General features: G+C 40.2%; 1 pseudogene; it reads right to left on the minus strand.

Moving 5' to 3' along the window:
- Positions 1 to 13933: 13933 nt before the first annotated feature.
- LOC141145878 (large ribosomal subunit protein eL43-like) lies at positions 13934 to 14322 on the minus strand (annotated as a pseudogene).
- Between the last annotated feature and the right edge of the window lie 576 nt (positions 14323 to 14898).

The following is a 14898-nucleotide window of genomic DNA, read 5'->3' on the forward strand; positions in this document are numbered from 1 at the left end:
TTCTTATAATCGGGTGTGGTTTACCTGCCACAGACAGGGCAGCTCCCTGAACATATCTATGAATATGCTGATAAAGTCCTGATCCTTCAATATATCCCTTTTCTCTGCAAGACACAACACAAGACAAACCCTAATGTCAGGCTAAAGTCTCCTAATCTTGTCACAATACAGGCCTCAATCTAGAAGCAGTATAGGCCCAATTTTAAATCTTACCTTCGTTATCACGATCGGTGCCTCCGATACTCCTTCCTCCGCTCATAGATCATACATACTACGCACGCGTGTTACGCTTTATATACACTGCGCATGCATGAAACTCTGCCCGCCCCTGACGTTCTTTCTAGTTTATTCCCAGCCCCTTCTCGTTCGGCGCAGTGGGGGAAGAGCACATGGCAGAGACACAACAGGTGCGTGCTAATTACAGCAACGAGGAGGAGGAGGAAAGCCCGGAGCCAGAAATGTCCCGATCCCAGAGGAGACGATTTAAGGCATCAAATATGTCCTTGGGGAAGATGTTGGAGATGGTGGACATCTTGAAGAGGGCTGACTATGATGGGAAGTATGGACCTTACCCCAACCCCAATGTCAGAAAGGCCAAGATCATGGCGAAAATTGTGAAGAGTCTGCAGAAGAATTTTGGGGTACGACGATCCAAGGATCAACTCAGGAAGCGGTGGTCAGACCTTAAATTAAGGGAGCACGATCAGTAAAGAAGGATCAGGAGAGTGCTGCAAAAAAGTAAGTAGTTGTCCTGTGTTCCTATTCTTTATTTTTCTAATGTTCGTGCTGCTCCATGTGTTTTTCTTAACTGTTGTACAGTTTAAAATGGCAACTTTCATGTTCATGGGTACATTATTCGTTCATATGAAACATTGTTCGTTCAGCATAGAAAACACCATGTTTTGGCCATATGCATTACAATACATGTTTGCTAGCCTACTTCTCTTAAAATAATTTTGGTGTCTAGATGGGTTGGTAACTAGAATGAAATGCAAACTAGATTCTGTGTAAGGAGAGGACACTTATTAGGAGGCCCACACAGGTGCTCCAGTGTATCCAGTGTATACTATAGGGGTGTCTCCATCTGTGAAGCTTGTACAAAACAGGTAAGTATTCAAGCTTGACAAAGGAAAAAATATTTCTTCATCTTGCAACTCTGCCAAAACAGACAATTGTACCCCACTTCCAAGCAATGTTTCATATTCCTATTTCTGCCATCAAATATCTGTGTGCTAAGTATACCTATTTTTGTTCACATAGGGGAGAAAAGACTCGGAGGACACCACTCATCAGAGGAGACAACAGACCCCCCACCTCAGGAAGAAGTGGAAATCCCCCAAAGCCAAGTAGAGCAGGAGGAGGAAGGAGACGTGGTTGAAATTGTCACCACAACAGGTGAGTGCCTGCGACCACAGGCTCAGGTAAGAGATGGATGCCGGCATATTTATAATACATGGTGTTTTTTAAATTTTTTTAGGTGATCGTGATGTTGTGGATGAAGGTCATTTCACCAGTGAAAGTGCCCAGATCCTGATCGGGGAGATCATGGGGTGTAATAGGGACTTGGAAAACATCCAGAAAAACATCAATGATGTTCAAAACAAAATGAAGAACATCATTGATGTTTTAGGGAGAGTTTAAAACCCCTTGAAATCCCTAATGTAGTTGGCGTTTTTTTCCCCAAAAATTCGTTGCACCTTTTTTTACATATTGTCGAAAAGCCAAATTTTGAAGATGCACACAGTATGTCAACATGTGCTATCTGCCATCACGGGAGATCAATGTCGGCGTTTTGGGGGTGCAACCCCTTCCTCAAAAATAAAGTAGCTGAGAGGAAGGGGTTGCACCCCCAAAACACGTCCCTTGATCCCCCATGATGGCAGCTAGCACATGTTGACATTCGGCAATTTGTGTGCATCTTCAAAATTTGGCTTTTCCTGGGGTGACATCACCCCATCTGCCGAACGCAATATCAACAGTTTATAAATACTCTGATGTCTGATATTGCCTTCAATTTCTTCCAAAGTTGAACTTTGTAAGTTCCAGATTTGTGTATTTATTGTTGGTTTGAAACATGCCTGTTTTACCTTAAAAGGATATTTCTACTTTTATTAATGTCACCTATAAATATTGTATACAACAAACACGTTGTTTGGTTTTAAAAAGCTTTTATAAATGCACATGTGATTGTGTTTGGATTAAAAATATTGAGAATCAACAACGTGTGGCTTCTTCTTTCAAAGCTCCTAAACTTTTTTGGTGTGAAAATTGTTTTTTTCTGTGACAATGGGGTTATTTCCTAAGGGTAAATCCACTTTGCACTACAAGTGCATTTTCAGTGCAGTCTCAAGTGCACTTGTAGTGCAAAGTGTCTTTGCTATTAGTAAATAACACCCAACAGTGCTTTATAATTTTACAGAATCACGCCATTTTCAGGACTGCCCAAATTTATGTCATGGTCAGCTAAAAGTAAAACAAGCAGTAAATGTAAGCAAATATTTTGTAAGTTAATTTTTTTTTTTATTTTCAAAAATGCTCAGACATTGTCTGGCATATCGATGGCCCCCCTACCTACAAAGTATTCCATGTATCTTAGACGGACCTCGCGGGCACTCAGGGGGTCAAGCTAGGATGGCCAGCTTCAAGCGCCATCAGGGTTGGTTCATTTACATTAATTATTCAGGCCCAACTGAGCCAGCATAGTTCCAAGAATTTATCCTTAAAAAGTTGTGGAGAACACAGCAAGCCAGGATGATGTGATTGAGTTTATATTGCGCCATGTGTATGGGTGTAAGAAATAGGCGGAACCGGCTGGCCATTATTCCAAACGTGTTCTCCACCACTCTTCTGGCTTGAGCCAGCCGGTAATTAAAAACCCTCTGGTCAGGGGTGAGGGTCCTCATAGGGAATGGCCGCATAAGATGGTCCCCTGGCGCAAACACTTCATCCGCAACGAAGACGAATGGGAGTCCTTCCGCATTGTCTTCTGGAGGTGGCAAGTCCAAGCTGCCATTCTGGAGATGCCTGTGGAACTCAGTGTGGGTGATGACTCCACCATGTGACATCCGGCCATTCTTCCCCACCTCCACATACAGGAACTCATAAGTAGCCGACACCACCGCCAGCATCACAATACTATTGAACCCCTTGTAGTTGTAATAATATGACCCAGAGTTGGGTGGTGGGACAATGTGGACGTGTTTCCCATCAATTGCCCCTCCGAAGCTGGGCAAAGTGGGAGGCCACAGTCTGCCATTCCTGTGGGTTGGAAGGAAACTGTGGAGTCAAACAAAAAAAAAATATTAATTTTGCACCTAAACATGGAAAGCAGATTAGACACAAACATTCTTGGCCAACATCAGTATTACATTTATTTTAGGGACTATTTAAAGACAAAGGTATAAGGTCCACCTATCAGATTCCCCCCCCCCCCCATGGGCCATTTTTTAAATTTTATGGGGGGGGGGTGTTTTGGCCAGGTAACCCTCTCCACTTCATTGAGAGATGAATGCCTAAATAATGTGGATTACTTTGGCCAGCCACTGCTTACTTTACACTATTGGCAGCCCACTGGACAGGTAAGAAGTGTCATAATACAAAGAAAAATATACACTGTACACATTTTAGCACATTTTTACATTCTGCTATTACCTATCAAGATAATAGGATACAAAAACTTTAAACAGTACCATTTAAAAGTATTCAGGCAGGCCCTTGCACTACATGCTTCGGGGAATTCATCCATAAATCTGACCACAAATGGGTATAGTGTGTATGGGTTTGACAAAGTCAGCAGATAGAGGATTGGTACCAGCTGAGTTAGCAGTTGGGGGGAGGGAGGGTTCCAAATGATTTTGTGACCCCAAAAAAAAAAGCATCTGGCACGCTGCCTGAATTTAAAGCACAAATCACACTTTTACACATTTTAGGGGGTATTTAGGGAAAAGCACTACTATGGAGCTGACAAAATACATTGTTAAGTGCCTACACGAGGTGAATATAGGGCCAGGAGAGCATACTGGGGAGGTAAGTGAAGGCAAATATGTATGAAGGACAAAAAAAATTACATAAAAATACAGCATGCGTGAGGACGAAGGGGACATTCATAGCATATTACAATCATGGTAATTAGTGAATGAGGAAAGAAATACAATATATTATCAAACATTAAATACAATAAAATGTGATGTTAAAGGATACAAATCTTACCTTAATATAGTCCTTCTGCAGGACCTGGATGATGGCAGAACAGGTCTCCGGGATAATGATCCACAGAGCCTGGGGGGAGATGCCTGTCGAGAACTTGAGGTCCTGCAGGCTTCTCCCCTTCGCCAAGTACCGCAGGGTGGCGACTAGCCTCTGCTCCGGAGTGATGGCTTGCCTCATGCAGGTATCCTGCCTGCTGATATAGGGGGTCAGCAAAGCCAACAAACTGTGAAATACAGGGTCCGTCATCCAGAGAAAGTTCCTGAAATCATCAGAATTATTCTCACGGATCTCACGGAGCAAAGGCATGTGACAGAACTGGTCATGCTGGAGCATCCAATTCTTGGTCCAGGAACTCCTCCCCACCCTGTTCATGGACTGGGCTTGTGTCAAAGTAAGGAACCCAAGGCCAAGCCCCCACACAGCACGAATTCTACGATGAGTACATACACGCAACATGGCTAGAAAACGGTTGGCTGCTCAGAACGAAGTAACAGAACGCACTGAAGAATAGCAAGGCCTGTGAAGAACAAACTGAAAATCAGTAACGAACAAACAAGAACACAATGACAGAATCAAGGGTAACTCGCTGCACGCACTGAAGACCAGATACGTACAAACCCACAAGCACAAACTGAACAACAGAAAAACGATCTGAAAACCACGAGTCTGAAAAAGCGTGAATCGTCTCTCACCAAACTTTTACTAACACGAGATTAGCAAAAGGAGCCCAAAGGGTGCCGTGTTTAGTACTGAACTGCCCTTTTATAGTCTCGTCGTACATGGTGTACATGACCGCGTTCTTGGCGTTTGGAAATTCTGACAACTTTGTGCGACCGTGTGTAGACAAAACAAGTTTGAGCCAACATCCGTCAGAAAAAATCCATGGATTTTGTTGTCGGAATGTCCGATCAATGTCCGATCGTGTGTAAGGGGCATAACACTACGGACGGACAGAGCGGCTGCCTGCTGAGAGCTTGTTACATGCTGCAGAGCCAGAGTAGAGTAGGAACACCAGCAGCTGGGAGTCCTAGGAGGCAGTGTGCCCTAGGCGGCTGTCTAGTTTGCCTAATGATAGCACTGGCCCTGAGAATGGAGAGTAGGCTCATCTTGGAGGTAAAATCATTTTACTTAAATATACAGAAACACACCAAAAGCGCATGCTCACTGAAGGCAGCTGAAGACCCCAAGGAGCATACTCACTGAAGGCAGCTGAAGATCCCAAAAAACAAAAATGGCAGCAGCCCAAATGTATGGAATGAACACCTTTATTTTTAACTTAAAGACTTAATAGAGTTTAAATCATTTTTTTCCTCCTGAATATCCCGAGAGTGTTCTCTGTTCATGTGCACCTTTCCCTTGACTTGTAATAAATTGATCATAAGTTGATATTTTTGTTTGGGATTTTTGGATTTTTGTATTTTGTATTTTTAGGATATTCAGCTGCCTTTAGCATGTCTGGACTTCTGGTGTGTTGCTGCATCTCTCAATTTATTTATTGCTATATAGATGTCCCAAGTTGGGAGCCCAGTTAGTTTAGGGAACACACTTTGCAGAGGTACCTTTATGTTGGCAGTGTGACTTCACATATATTTTCAAATGTATACAACAGAAACCTCTGTCAGTTTAATTAGGCTTTTTGTGCTGAATAGTTGGAGAGGATGTTAGGGAATCTGTATATTATTCTAGTAATGGAACATGTCTAAAATGTATCTAATTCATCAGCACTAAAGGGAAGTTCTGAAGTCTGCAATGGTAATTGTAGCATTTTTGCAGACATACAGTAAATGCTCTGAAGCACAAAGAAAGACACCAAATCCTAACAGTGAGAACATTTTTACGATTTTAAACTGTTTAAATCATTTACATTTCTCAAAGCACAGACATCTTTTTACATATAGCTGCACATATATAGCAAACCATTACTTTGTAATGTTTTGTTATTTTTGTGCGGTTACATTTAACAACATGTTTTTGCCGTCTGTAAAAGATATATATATATATATATATATATATATATATATATATATATATATATATATATATATATATATATATATATATATATAATATGCCTTTTAATTCTGCAATATTAAAGTAATCATGAGGGACATAGTTCTTCATTTGCAAACATATACTACAACTCTTTACTAAAATTAATTATAGATTTATTTATTTTGCCAATCTTTAGAAGAAATATATATATATATATATATATATATATATATATATATATATATATATATATTTGATATGATAATTGACTGCAGACACTGCAGAAATCAGAAGCTTGTGAAAAACTCAGAAAAAGTGTTATTACTGTATCAAATAATGCATTTTAGCATAGGTCCCAATTAATTAAATTATGGAGTGTGTCAACAAAAGAATAATGTAAATATGATGATAGGGTATATCAGAACAGCAGATGTAGAAGGCTTAGTGTTCAGATATAAAATATTTAACTTACTCCAGCAGTTGTACAATGATCATCTTTCTGCTGCCACTTTGGAGGTTACTGTGAACATAGGAAACATTTAAGAGAATGCAAGTAATTAAGTTTTTTAACCTTCAATGCAGTTGATTAGGTTGCTATTATAGGGCTCTGTCTGTTTATCTAAATGTGACGCCTGGTGCAACAATCCCCTGAAGAACACTGCTGAATCTGTGTTACATTACTGAAATTCAGATGCAGACTTGTTAATCTGTCAGTTGGTTCACAATCACTGCAAAACAGATTAAGTTATTTACCTTTTTTTTTGACCTCCTAAGTGTTCTATTTTATATAAAAATAATTCTAAGTAATATTTGCAATGCTTTTGCTTTATACAATGTTATTATTGCTAACAGCTGTATGTGCTCACAGCAGCTTCTGACATCATGTACTATAGTATACTGTGTTAAATATGACTTGTAGCATCTCAGACCTGTTAGGATTTCAAGAAATGTTGGGTGTTTGGAATGGTGCCCTTATAATATACTAGGCCGACAAACTGTCTCCCAAAATACAGGCAGTCTTTGTATCCCATTTTTAGATCTTCAGGTCCCCACACTTTGTGATCGGATCTGCGTTCAGAGCAATTTTCACAAGAAATTCTTCCATTACTGAGTCACTTTGTGACTCTGACATATTACATGACCTATTGAAGAAAGCAACAAAACAAAGATAGTTCTGAAAGACTTTTGTCAAACTGCTCTGACCACAGTTCTTAGTGGGTAGTGGGTTTGTTACTACTTGTGGGTCCTACTTTGATTAAAGTCACAAAAGGGAAGAATTTCATTTTGTCATGCTTAACATATATATATAGCTTTTGTGGGACTATATGTTCCTGCATTTATACTGGCACATGTAGATTCATAAAGGGCATATATCTATGTAGCACCCTCTAATGTGTGCACTAGAAGTGGCAGTCTAGGAAAATATACCTGACTCATGTTACAGCCTGTGAGTTTTAATTGGGTCAGGGTTCACTAGATTCAGAAAATATAAAATAAAGAATTGTGCTAGGTGCGTGAATAGTGTAAAAAATAATTAAAAAATGTCAAAAAGAACTGTGAAGGATGTCCTGCAGCTGAACACTGTAACCCTGATACAAGGGCACAAGAAGTAAGGATAGAGAGAAAGAGTGCAGCGCTGGACAAAAACCACAAGTAGTGTGTGTGATATATCAGTGAATCAATAACGTACAGAAATAACTAATAATATGATAATAACATCTAATAAAAAATATTCAATTGGTGGTGCAGATAAAATTATCACAAAAACCTAAATAAAAATGTTGTAAAATACAACTCAAAAAGTGAAATAAAGTCCAAAAGTAAAATTTCCAATGTAAGACCCTGGATCTGTATTTTCACTGCTAGTGCAGCCCGCCACCTGATAATGAAGCAATGGAGGCTTACCGGAAAGACTGCGACCACCCTTATTCAGGGGGGTCAAAACAAGCTTAGTAGAGTAATCGGAGTCACGGGAAACCCTGACTCCAGCCAAGGAATTCTTTTGAAAATCTACGGAATTCCTTGGCTGGATCTATGGAAGTGCACATCTATTGCCATGTGGTAATTGCCTCCTGGGAATGCATCGTCTAAGGTGCCTCTTGTTGCTGCTGATCGGCTATCCATGAAGGAAGTTGGTGTGATTCCAAGAGGGTTTCCCGTGACTCCGATTACTCTACTAAGCCTGTTTTGAGCCCCCTGAATAAGGGTGGTCGCAGGCTTTCCGGTAAGCCTCCATTGCTTCATTATCAGGTGGCGAGCTGCACTAGCGGTGAAAATACAGATCCAGGGGCTTACATTGGACAATTCACTTTTGGACTTTATTTCACTTTATGAATTGTATTTCACAACATTTTTATTTAGGTTTTTGTGATAATTTTATCTGCGCTACCAATTGAATATTTTTTATTAGATGTTATTATCTATCATTTCATCTGATGCTAATATTAATTATTTATTTGAATTTATTATATTTTATTAGTTATTTCTATACGTTATTGATTCACTGATATATCACACACACTACTATTGTTCTTTAGGTGTTGGTGACGCCTTCACACCATAACACTGTAGAGGTACTCTTGATGAAAGCAAAAATTGGCCTTGCTGTCAAAAAAATCCAATGGTAAGCACCACAAACAGGTGCGGAAAGAGTGTTCTTTGGGTGTTGGTGGCCCCTTCACACTGTAACCCTATAGAGGTTCTCTTGATGAAAGCAAGAATTGGCATTGCTGTCAAAAATTGCAATGATATGCAACTGTCAAAAAGGTGCAGGAAAAATTGTTTGACAGTACATGCCCAGCATCTAAATGCAAGCTTGTCAAAGCTGCTCGCTCTACAACTTCTGCCTTTCCGCTTGGCGGATTCTCCCCCTTCCGTGAATTTGCAGAATGTGGAACAGAAAAGCTGCGCTAATTAAAAAAATATATATATATGTTAAACCTGAAAAAATAAACTTTTCAGTATGAGCTATGAAGCAAAAAATAAAATAATATATGAGAAAAGTAGAACAATCCAAAAAACATATAAAGAATGAAATATATGTGATAGTGCTAAGCAAAGTCCAAAATGTTGAATGTTCAAATAGTTCAAGAACTACACCCAGCGAATTGGCATGAGGAAGTGTATCCCCAACTACCGGTAGTGAACTAAAATTAATAATAATGCGGATATTAATTATTAATTTTATTCACATTATTATTAATAATTTCTATATATTTTTTTTCTTCTCTCTATGGATTTTTTAATTTTTATAATTCATTTCATTTTTGTATCCATACAATCAACTATATAATTTTAATTATTTTAACACTATTTATGGTTTAATCGGCCATTTATATAAAAGAATTAATTTTTCACTGTTCACTATGATGAATTATAATATTTGTTTTTCATTCTGATTAATATGATAATATATATATATATCTTTTTATTAATCAGATTCTCTGATGATATGATGTCACATAAGATTCAGGTTATTTACCTATGCACTATACGGTTCACTAAATACCATTAATTTTTGTTTGGGACAATTTATATGGGCCCCATTAGGCTAAATTTATATATAATTAAATGTTGTTTCAACATTTTTTATCAAATTTTTAATTATGATATATTCTTTCAACCCTTTTTAATATACACTTGTAACTAAGGATTGTGCCCACACTTAAGATGGCGCTTTGTAACTCTCCCTGCGGGACTCAGAGCGAGGCTTGGTGTGTCTATATATGGTGGTGGTTCAGCACGCTGTCCGTTCCCCATTGAAAACATAATTCTGTGACGAAACACGTCTGGGAGGTACGTGCTGATGTCACCACGTCGCCCCATTGAGGAGGACGGGAGTTTTGCAATGTTGCTGGCCGGCTTCGTTTTTAGCTACATTTGACCATTCGTTTGTAAGTGATTTTCTTCTTATTAATAAATTAGTTTATACGGTATCACGCTATTGGTATTATTCCCCTTTTTTTTGGGACTAGTATTCATCCAACCCATGCGATGTATGAAGCCTTCGGTTCAATGCTGTGAGTCTGTTCCATCCATCCATTAGCCTCATCGCATCTGGTTGGCGATCCATCTGTTCATTAATATATCTGCAATTTGAGCCTGCCATCTGGTAAGAAGGCCCTCTGTGTGGTGTTGATGCACTGGATTTGATAATCTCACTGGTTGATGTTCCACTTATTCGTTAGGATATCTGCATTTTTGGGCTTGCCATCTGTCTGCTATGAATTCATCATATTGTGACTTTTTTCAAATCAAGGCCTGGGCTGGGTTTAAGCCATCTGTCTAATTGGCTTACGTTTCTGGTAAGCATGCCATTCACTAGTTGGGGATACACTTCCTTATGCCAATTCACTGGGTGTAATTCTTGAACTATTTGAACATTAAACATTTTGGACTTTACTTAGCACTATCACATATATTTCATTCTTTATATGTTTTTTGGATTGTTCTACTTTTCTCATATATTATTTTATTTTTTGCTTCATAGCTAATACTGAAAAGTTAATCTTTTCAGGTTTAACATATATTTTTAAATTTATTTAGCGCAGCTTTTCTGTTCCATATTTGTTTTGTGTATATCCCACAATAAGCTGCTGCTTATTAGATTTTTCCAAGCGCAGTTTTCTCTCCTTCCAATTTGCAGAATGTGCTGTACCACAATGGCAGGTTCCCAGTCGCTATTTGTTTTTGCATAAGGCCATTCCAGCTCTCCACATCACATGGAAGGCAATGTTATGGCATCGTTGGGCAAGGCAGTCAGCCGCAAATTCTAAATTACTGCTGACATGTGGTCCAGCAAGCATGGGCAGGGATGATGTATTTTTTTCACAGCACACTGGGTAACTCTGCTTGCAACTCGGAAGGATGCAGGACAGGGCTCAGTGCTACAGCTTACTGTGCCCTTGTGTCTCCATACAGCTGGTGATGATGCAAAATTTGTCAGCTCTACCTCCTCTTCCTCCTCCTCCATGCCCTCCTCTGCTGAATCGTCCTATGAACCTCAAGTACCCCCTATGCGTTCAAAGGGCCATTCAATGAGTCAGGCAAAAAGGTGCCATGCAGTGCTTTAGCTGATGTGTCTAGGGACAGGAACCACACCGGAGCAGAGATTCTTGCAGCTCTACAGGGACGGGACCAGAGGTTGTTCACGCCATGCCAGCTGGAGCCAGAAACGGTGGTATATTCTAATGGGACAAACCTTCTGTCCACCCTTAGACAGGGAAAGTTGACACATGTGCCATGCCTGGCACATGTCCTCAATTTGGTGGTGCAGCATTTCCTAAATAGGCACCCAGGGTTGGAAAATCTACTAAAGCAGGCCAGAAGAGTGTGTAGCTATTTTAGGTGGTTAAACACAGCCAGTGCTCGATTGGCTGAAATTCAGTGGGAATGCCACCTGCCCGTAAACCGCCTGATTTGTGACATGCCCAACAGGTGGAACTCAACTTTGGCAATGCTGCAGTACCTGTGTGAGTATGGCACAACGACCGGCTCAGGCCAGCTGGGCTTTTTTCCGCACACCAATGGCTGCTCATAAAGGATGCATGCACTGTACTGTCACCATTTGAGGAGGCCACAAGGATGGTGAGCCGTGACAATGCATGCATCAGTGACACAATCCCTGTTGTGTTCCTGCTGGAGCAGACTCTGCATGGCATTATGGACAGGGCACTCAAGGCAGAGCAGTGGGATGAAGAGGAGGATTTCCTTTCGTCTCAAGGCTCACTTTATGCATACACCATTGTTCCTATGCCACAGAACACACAAGAGGAGAGAGAGGAAGAGGAGGAGGATTCTGGCAGTTTCAGAGCCATTGAAGCAGAGGAAGACATACGTCAAACATTAAGAGATGGTTTTCCATCCGTAGAACCCTTGGGAGTAGTACGTGGCTGGAAGGAGGCAGTTCCAGATACTATAATCCTCAGTGACCCTGAGGAGTCTGCTTCTCATGCCTCTGCAAATTTGCGATGCATGGGCTCCCTCATGCTTCAAAGCCTGCGAAAAGACCCAATTATATATGGCATAAAGGAAAAGGATCACTATTGCTTGACAACCCTCCTTGACCACCGTTATAAGGGGAAAGTCTCAGAACTCATCCCATACCCACCGAGATTGCAGAAGATGAAATCACTTGAGGACACCTTAAAGAGAAGTTTATCGAATGCTTTTTACGCTCTGGTAAGTTACAGTGTCATGGAAAACGTAGTTTTGAGGCTTCTGTTGGTCAAGAGAGGAGCGGTGGAGAAAGTGGCCACCTAAGTGATGCATTTATGAATTTTTTTAGTCTTTGCTGCCCAGGGCTGTCATTTTCCACATCCCATCGGCAGCATCTGCATCACATGGTGGATGATTATCTAGGGACGAAAACAGAGATGGAGGGCTTTCCAGTCGACGATCCACTGGCTTATTCGGTCAAGAGAGTAGACCACTGACCAGAACTTGCCCAGTATCCCATTGAGCTGCTGGGGTGCCCTGCATCCAGTGTGCTTTCTGATTGGACATTCAGTGCTGCTGGAGATTTTGATACTGATCATAGAACGCGTCTGTCCACAGACTCCGTGGACCGTCTGACTTTTATTAAAATGAATCAGTCCTGGATTACCAGCAGCTATGAAGCCACTGATGCCGATGTTGCCGATTAAGTGTTTTTGGGAAATTTCTGCAGGACTTCTAGGCTGCCTAGTGTTGTGGGTGTTGATTTCATCTGGAAGAATGTTTTTGGGGTAGGTTTCATGGGCACAATTAACACCCAAAGACCAATTTCTCTGCACCTGTTTGACAGGTACATATCATTACAATTCATGACAGCAAGGCCAATTCTTGTTCTCATCAAGAGTATCTCTATAGGGTTACGGTGTGAAGGCACCACCGACGCCCAAAGAACATTTTTTCCTCACCTGTTTGACAGGTTCATATCATTACAATTTTTGACAGCAAGGCCCATTCTTGCTTTCATCAAGATTAGCTCTATAGGGTTACGGTGTGATGACGCCACCAACACCCAAAGAACAATTTTTCTGCACCTGTTACAGAAGTAGAAATCCAAAGTCTGTGACCTCAGAATGTATCCAAAAAATCTCTAATCGTGTTCCCCGTGCCCTACATTGTGGCCTCATCATACATACTGACTCCCCAAGCCGTTGCTGACAAAATAAAGAAAGCTTGGGAAAATGTCATTTTTTGGACTTTATAAATGCAATTATTGCTGCAGCAGCTTTTATACACACATATATGCCACTTTACAGATGGACTAAGGGGACCCCTCGGGGACTATATTGAAATTAATTTTTCACTTTTATACTTTCACTTTAAGCATCAATAAATCACTGCTCATTTAAAAATTACGTTTTTTACAAACTTTTTTTTCATTGGTACATGTCCCCCAGGGCAGTACCCAGATCCCCATAACCATTGTATGACCAATTTCTTGCATATGAGCCTTCAAAATGGGCACTTTTGATTTTTCATGTTCAGGTCCAATAGACTTCAATGAGGTTCATTATTTTCGGTTCCGAACTTTCTCGATGTTCGACAGTTCTGGTGTGAACCAAACAGGGGGGTCGTTCGGCGTATCCCTAGTTCCCAATTAATCACCTGTGTATGGTCTAAATTGCTTTACTCCAGTATTCCTCATCACTTAGCTCTTGCAGCACTTAAACATCATCTAGAACACTACAGTAGATATAAATTGGAGTTACAGCAGTTTATTATGACATCAGTTGAAACATAATTTGTTAGTTTTTTTCCATTTTACAAGACATCCTTTAATAAAGAACAGTCCAGAAAAACAGACAAGGAGCAGAACTTCAGAAGGATGGATGATCTATTGGTCTTTCAATTCCTTCAGTCTTCTGATGGCAGATTTCATGGTGACGGTCGAGGTGGTGTTGTAGGTTCAGACTCCTCCGGCTACAATTTTACAATGCAAAGATGCAAGATCCGCAGCCCAAGATTCATACAGCCTTCCTCTTCATTTTGGTCTTGCCATAGAAGGAGCAGGTGTACTTGGCTTGTTGGCTGATTTCAATTTTCTTGACCATCTTCCTTAGTGAAGCACCATAATGGGTCCCATATTTACCCACAATGCCAACCTTCTTGGTGCATTTGGCCATCTTCCTCTAAGACCTGAGCAGAACTGGCTTAAAACATAATTTTTTAAACTTAAAACATAATTTTTTCCTCTAATTAAGCGGTATATTAATCATAGTTCTGAATATGTGGTTTATGTAGTAGAGTGCGGGGCATGCAAACTCCAGTATGTTGCGTGTATTATATGTCCTCTCAGGGTCAGGATAGCCAAACATTATAATGACACCAATAATTTGAAAGCTTAAAATCTATCTAATGTATCAGGGACTTTTAGAGAAAAACATAATGGTAATATGAACTATTTTTTCTTTTTTGGCATAGAAAGATTTAATAGATCTGCCAGAGGGAGAGACATGCAACACCCTCTACTGCAGCGAGAGGTCTGGTGGATATACACCTTGAACACCCGAGCACCATCCGGCCTTAACTACAGATGGGACCTGGATTTATTTCTGAAATAATGTTTTGTTAGGAAAATCATGTTTATATTTTTATGTATTTAAAATTCATCAGCATATATGTTTAACATTATTGGTTAAGCATTTTCCTCCCATTTGTCATTTTACTAATGGTTTTAATTATTGGGTCTGCCTCCTTAATTGGTTA

Source organism: Aquarana catesbeiana, linkage group LG05 (assembly GCF_042186555.1).
Source record: "Aquarana catesbeiana isolate 2022-GZ linkage group LG05, ASM4218655v1, whole genome shotgun sequence".
Lineage (NCBI taxonomy): Eukaryota > Metazoa > Chordata > Amphibia > Anura > Ranidae > Aquarana > Aquarana catesbeiana.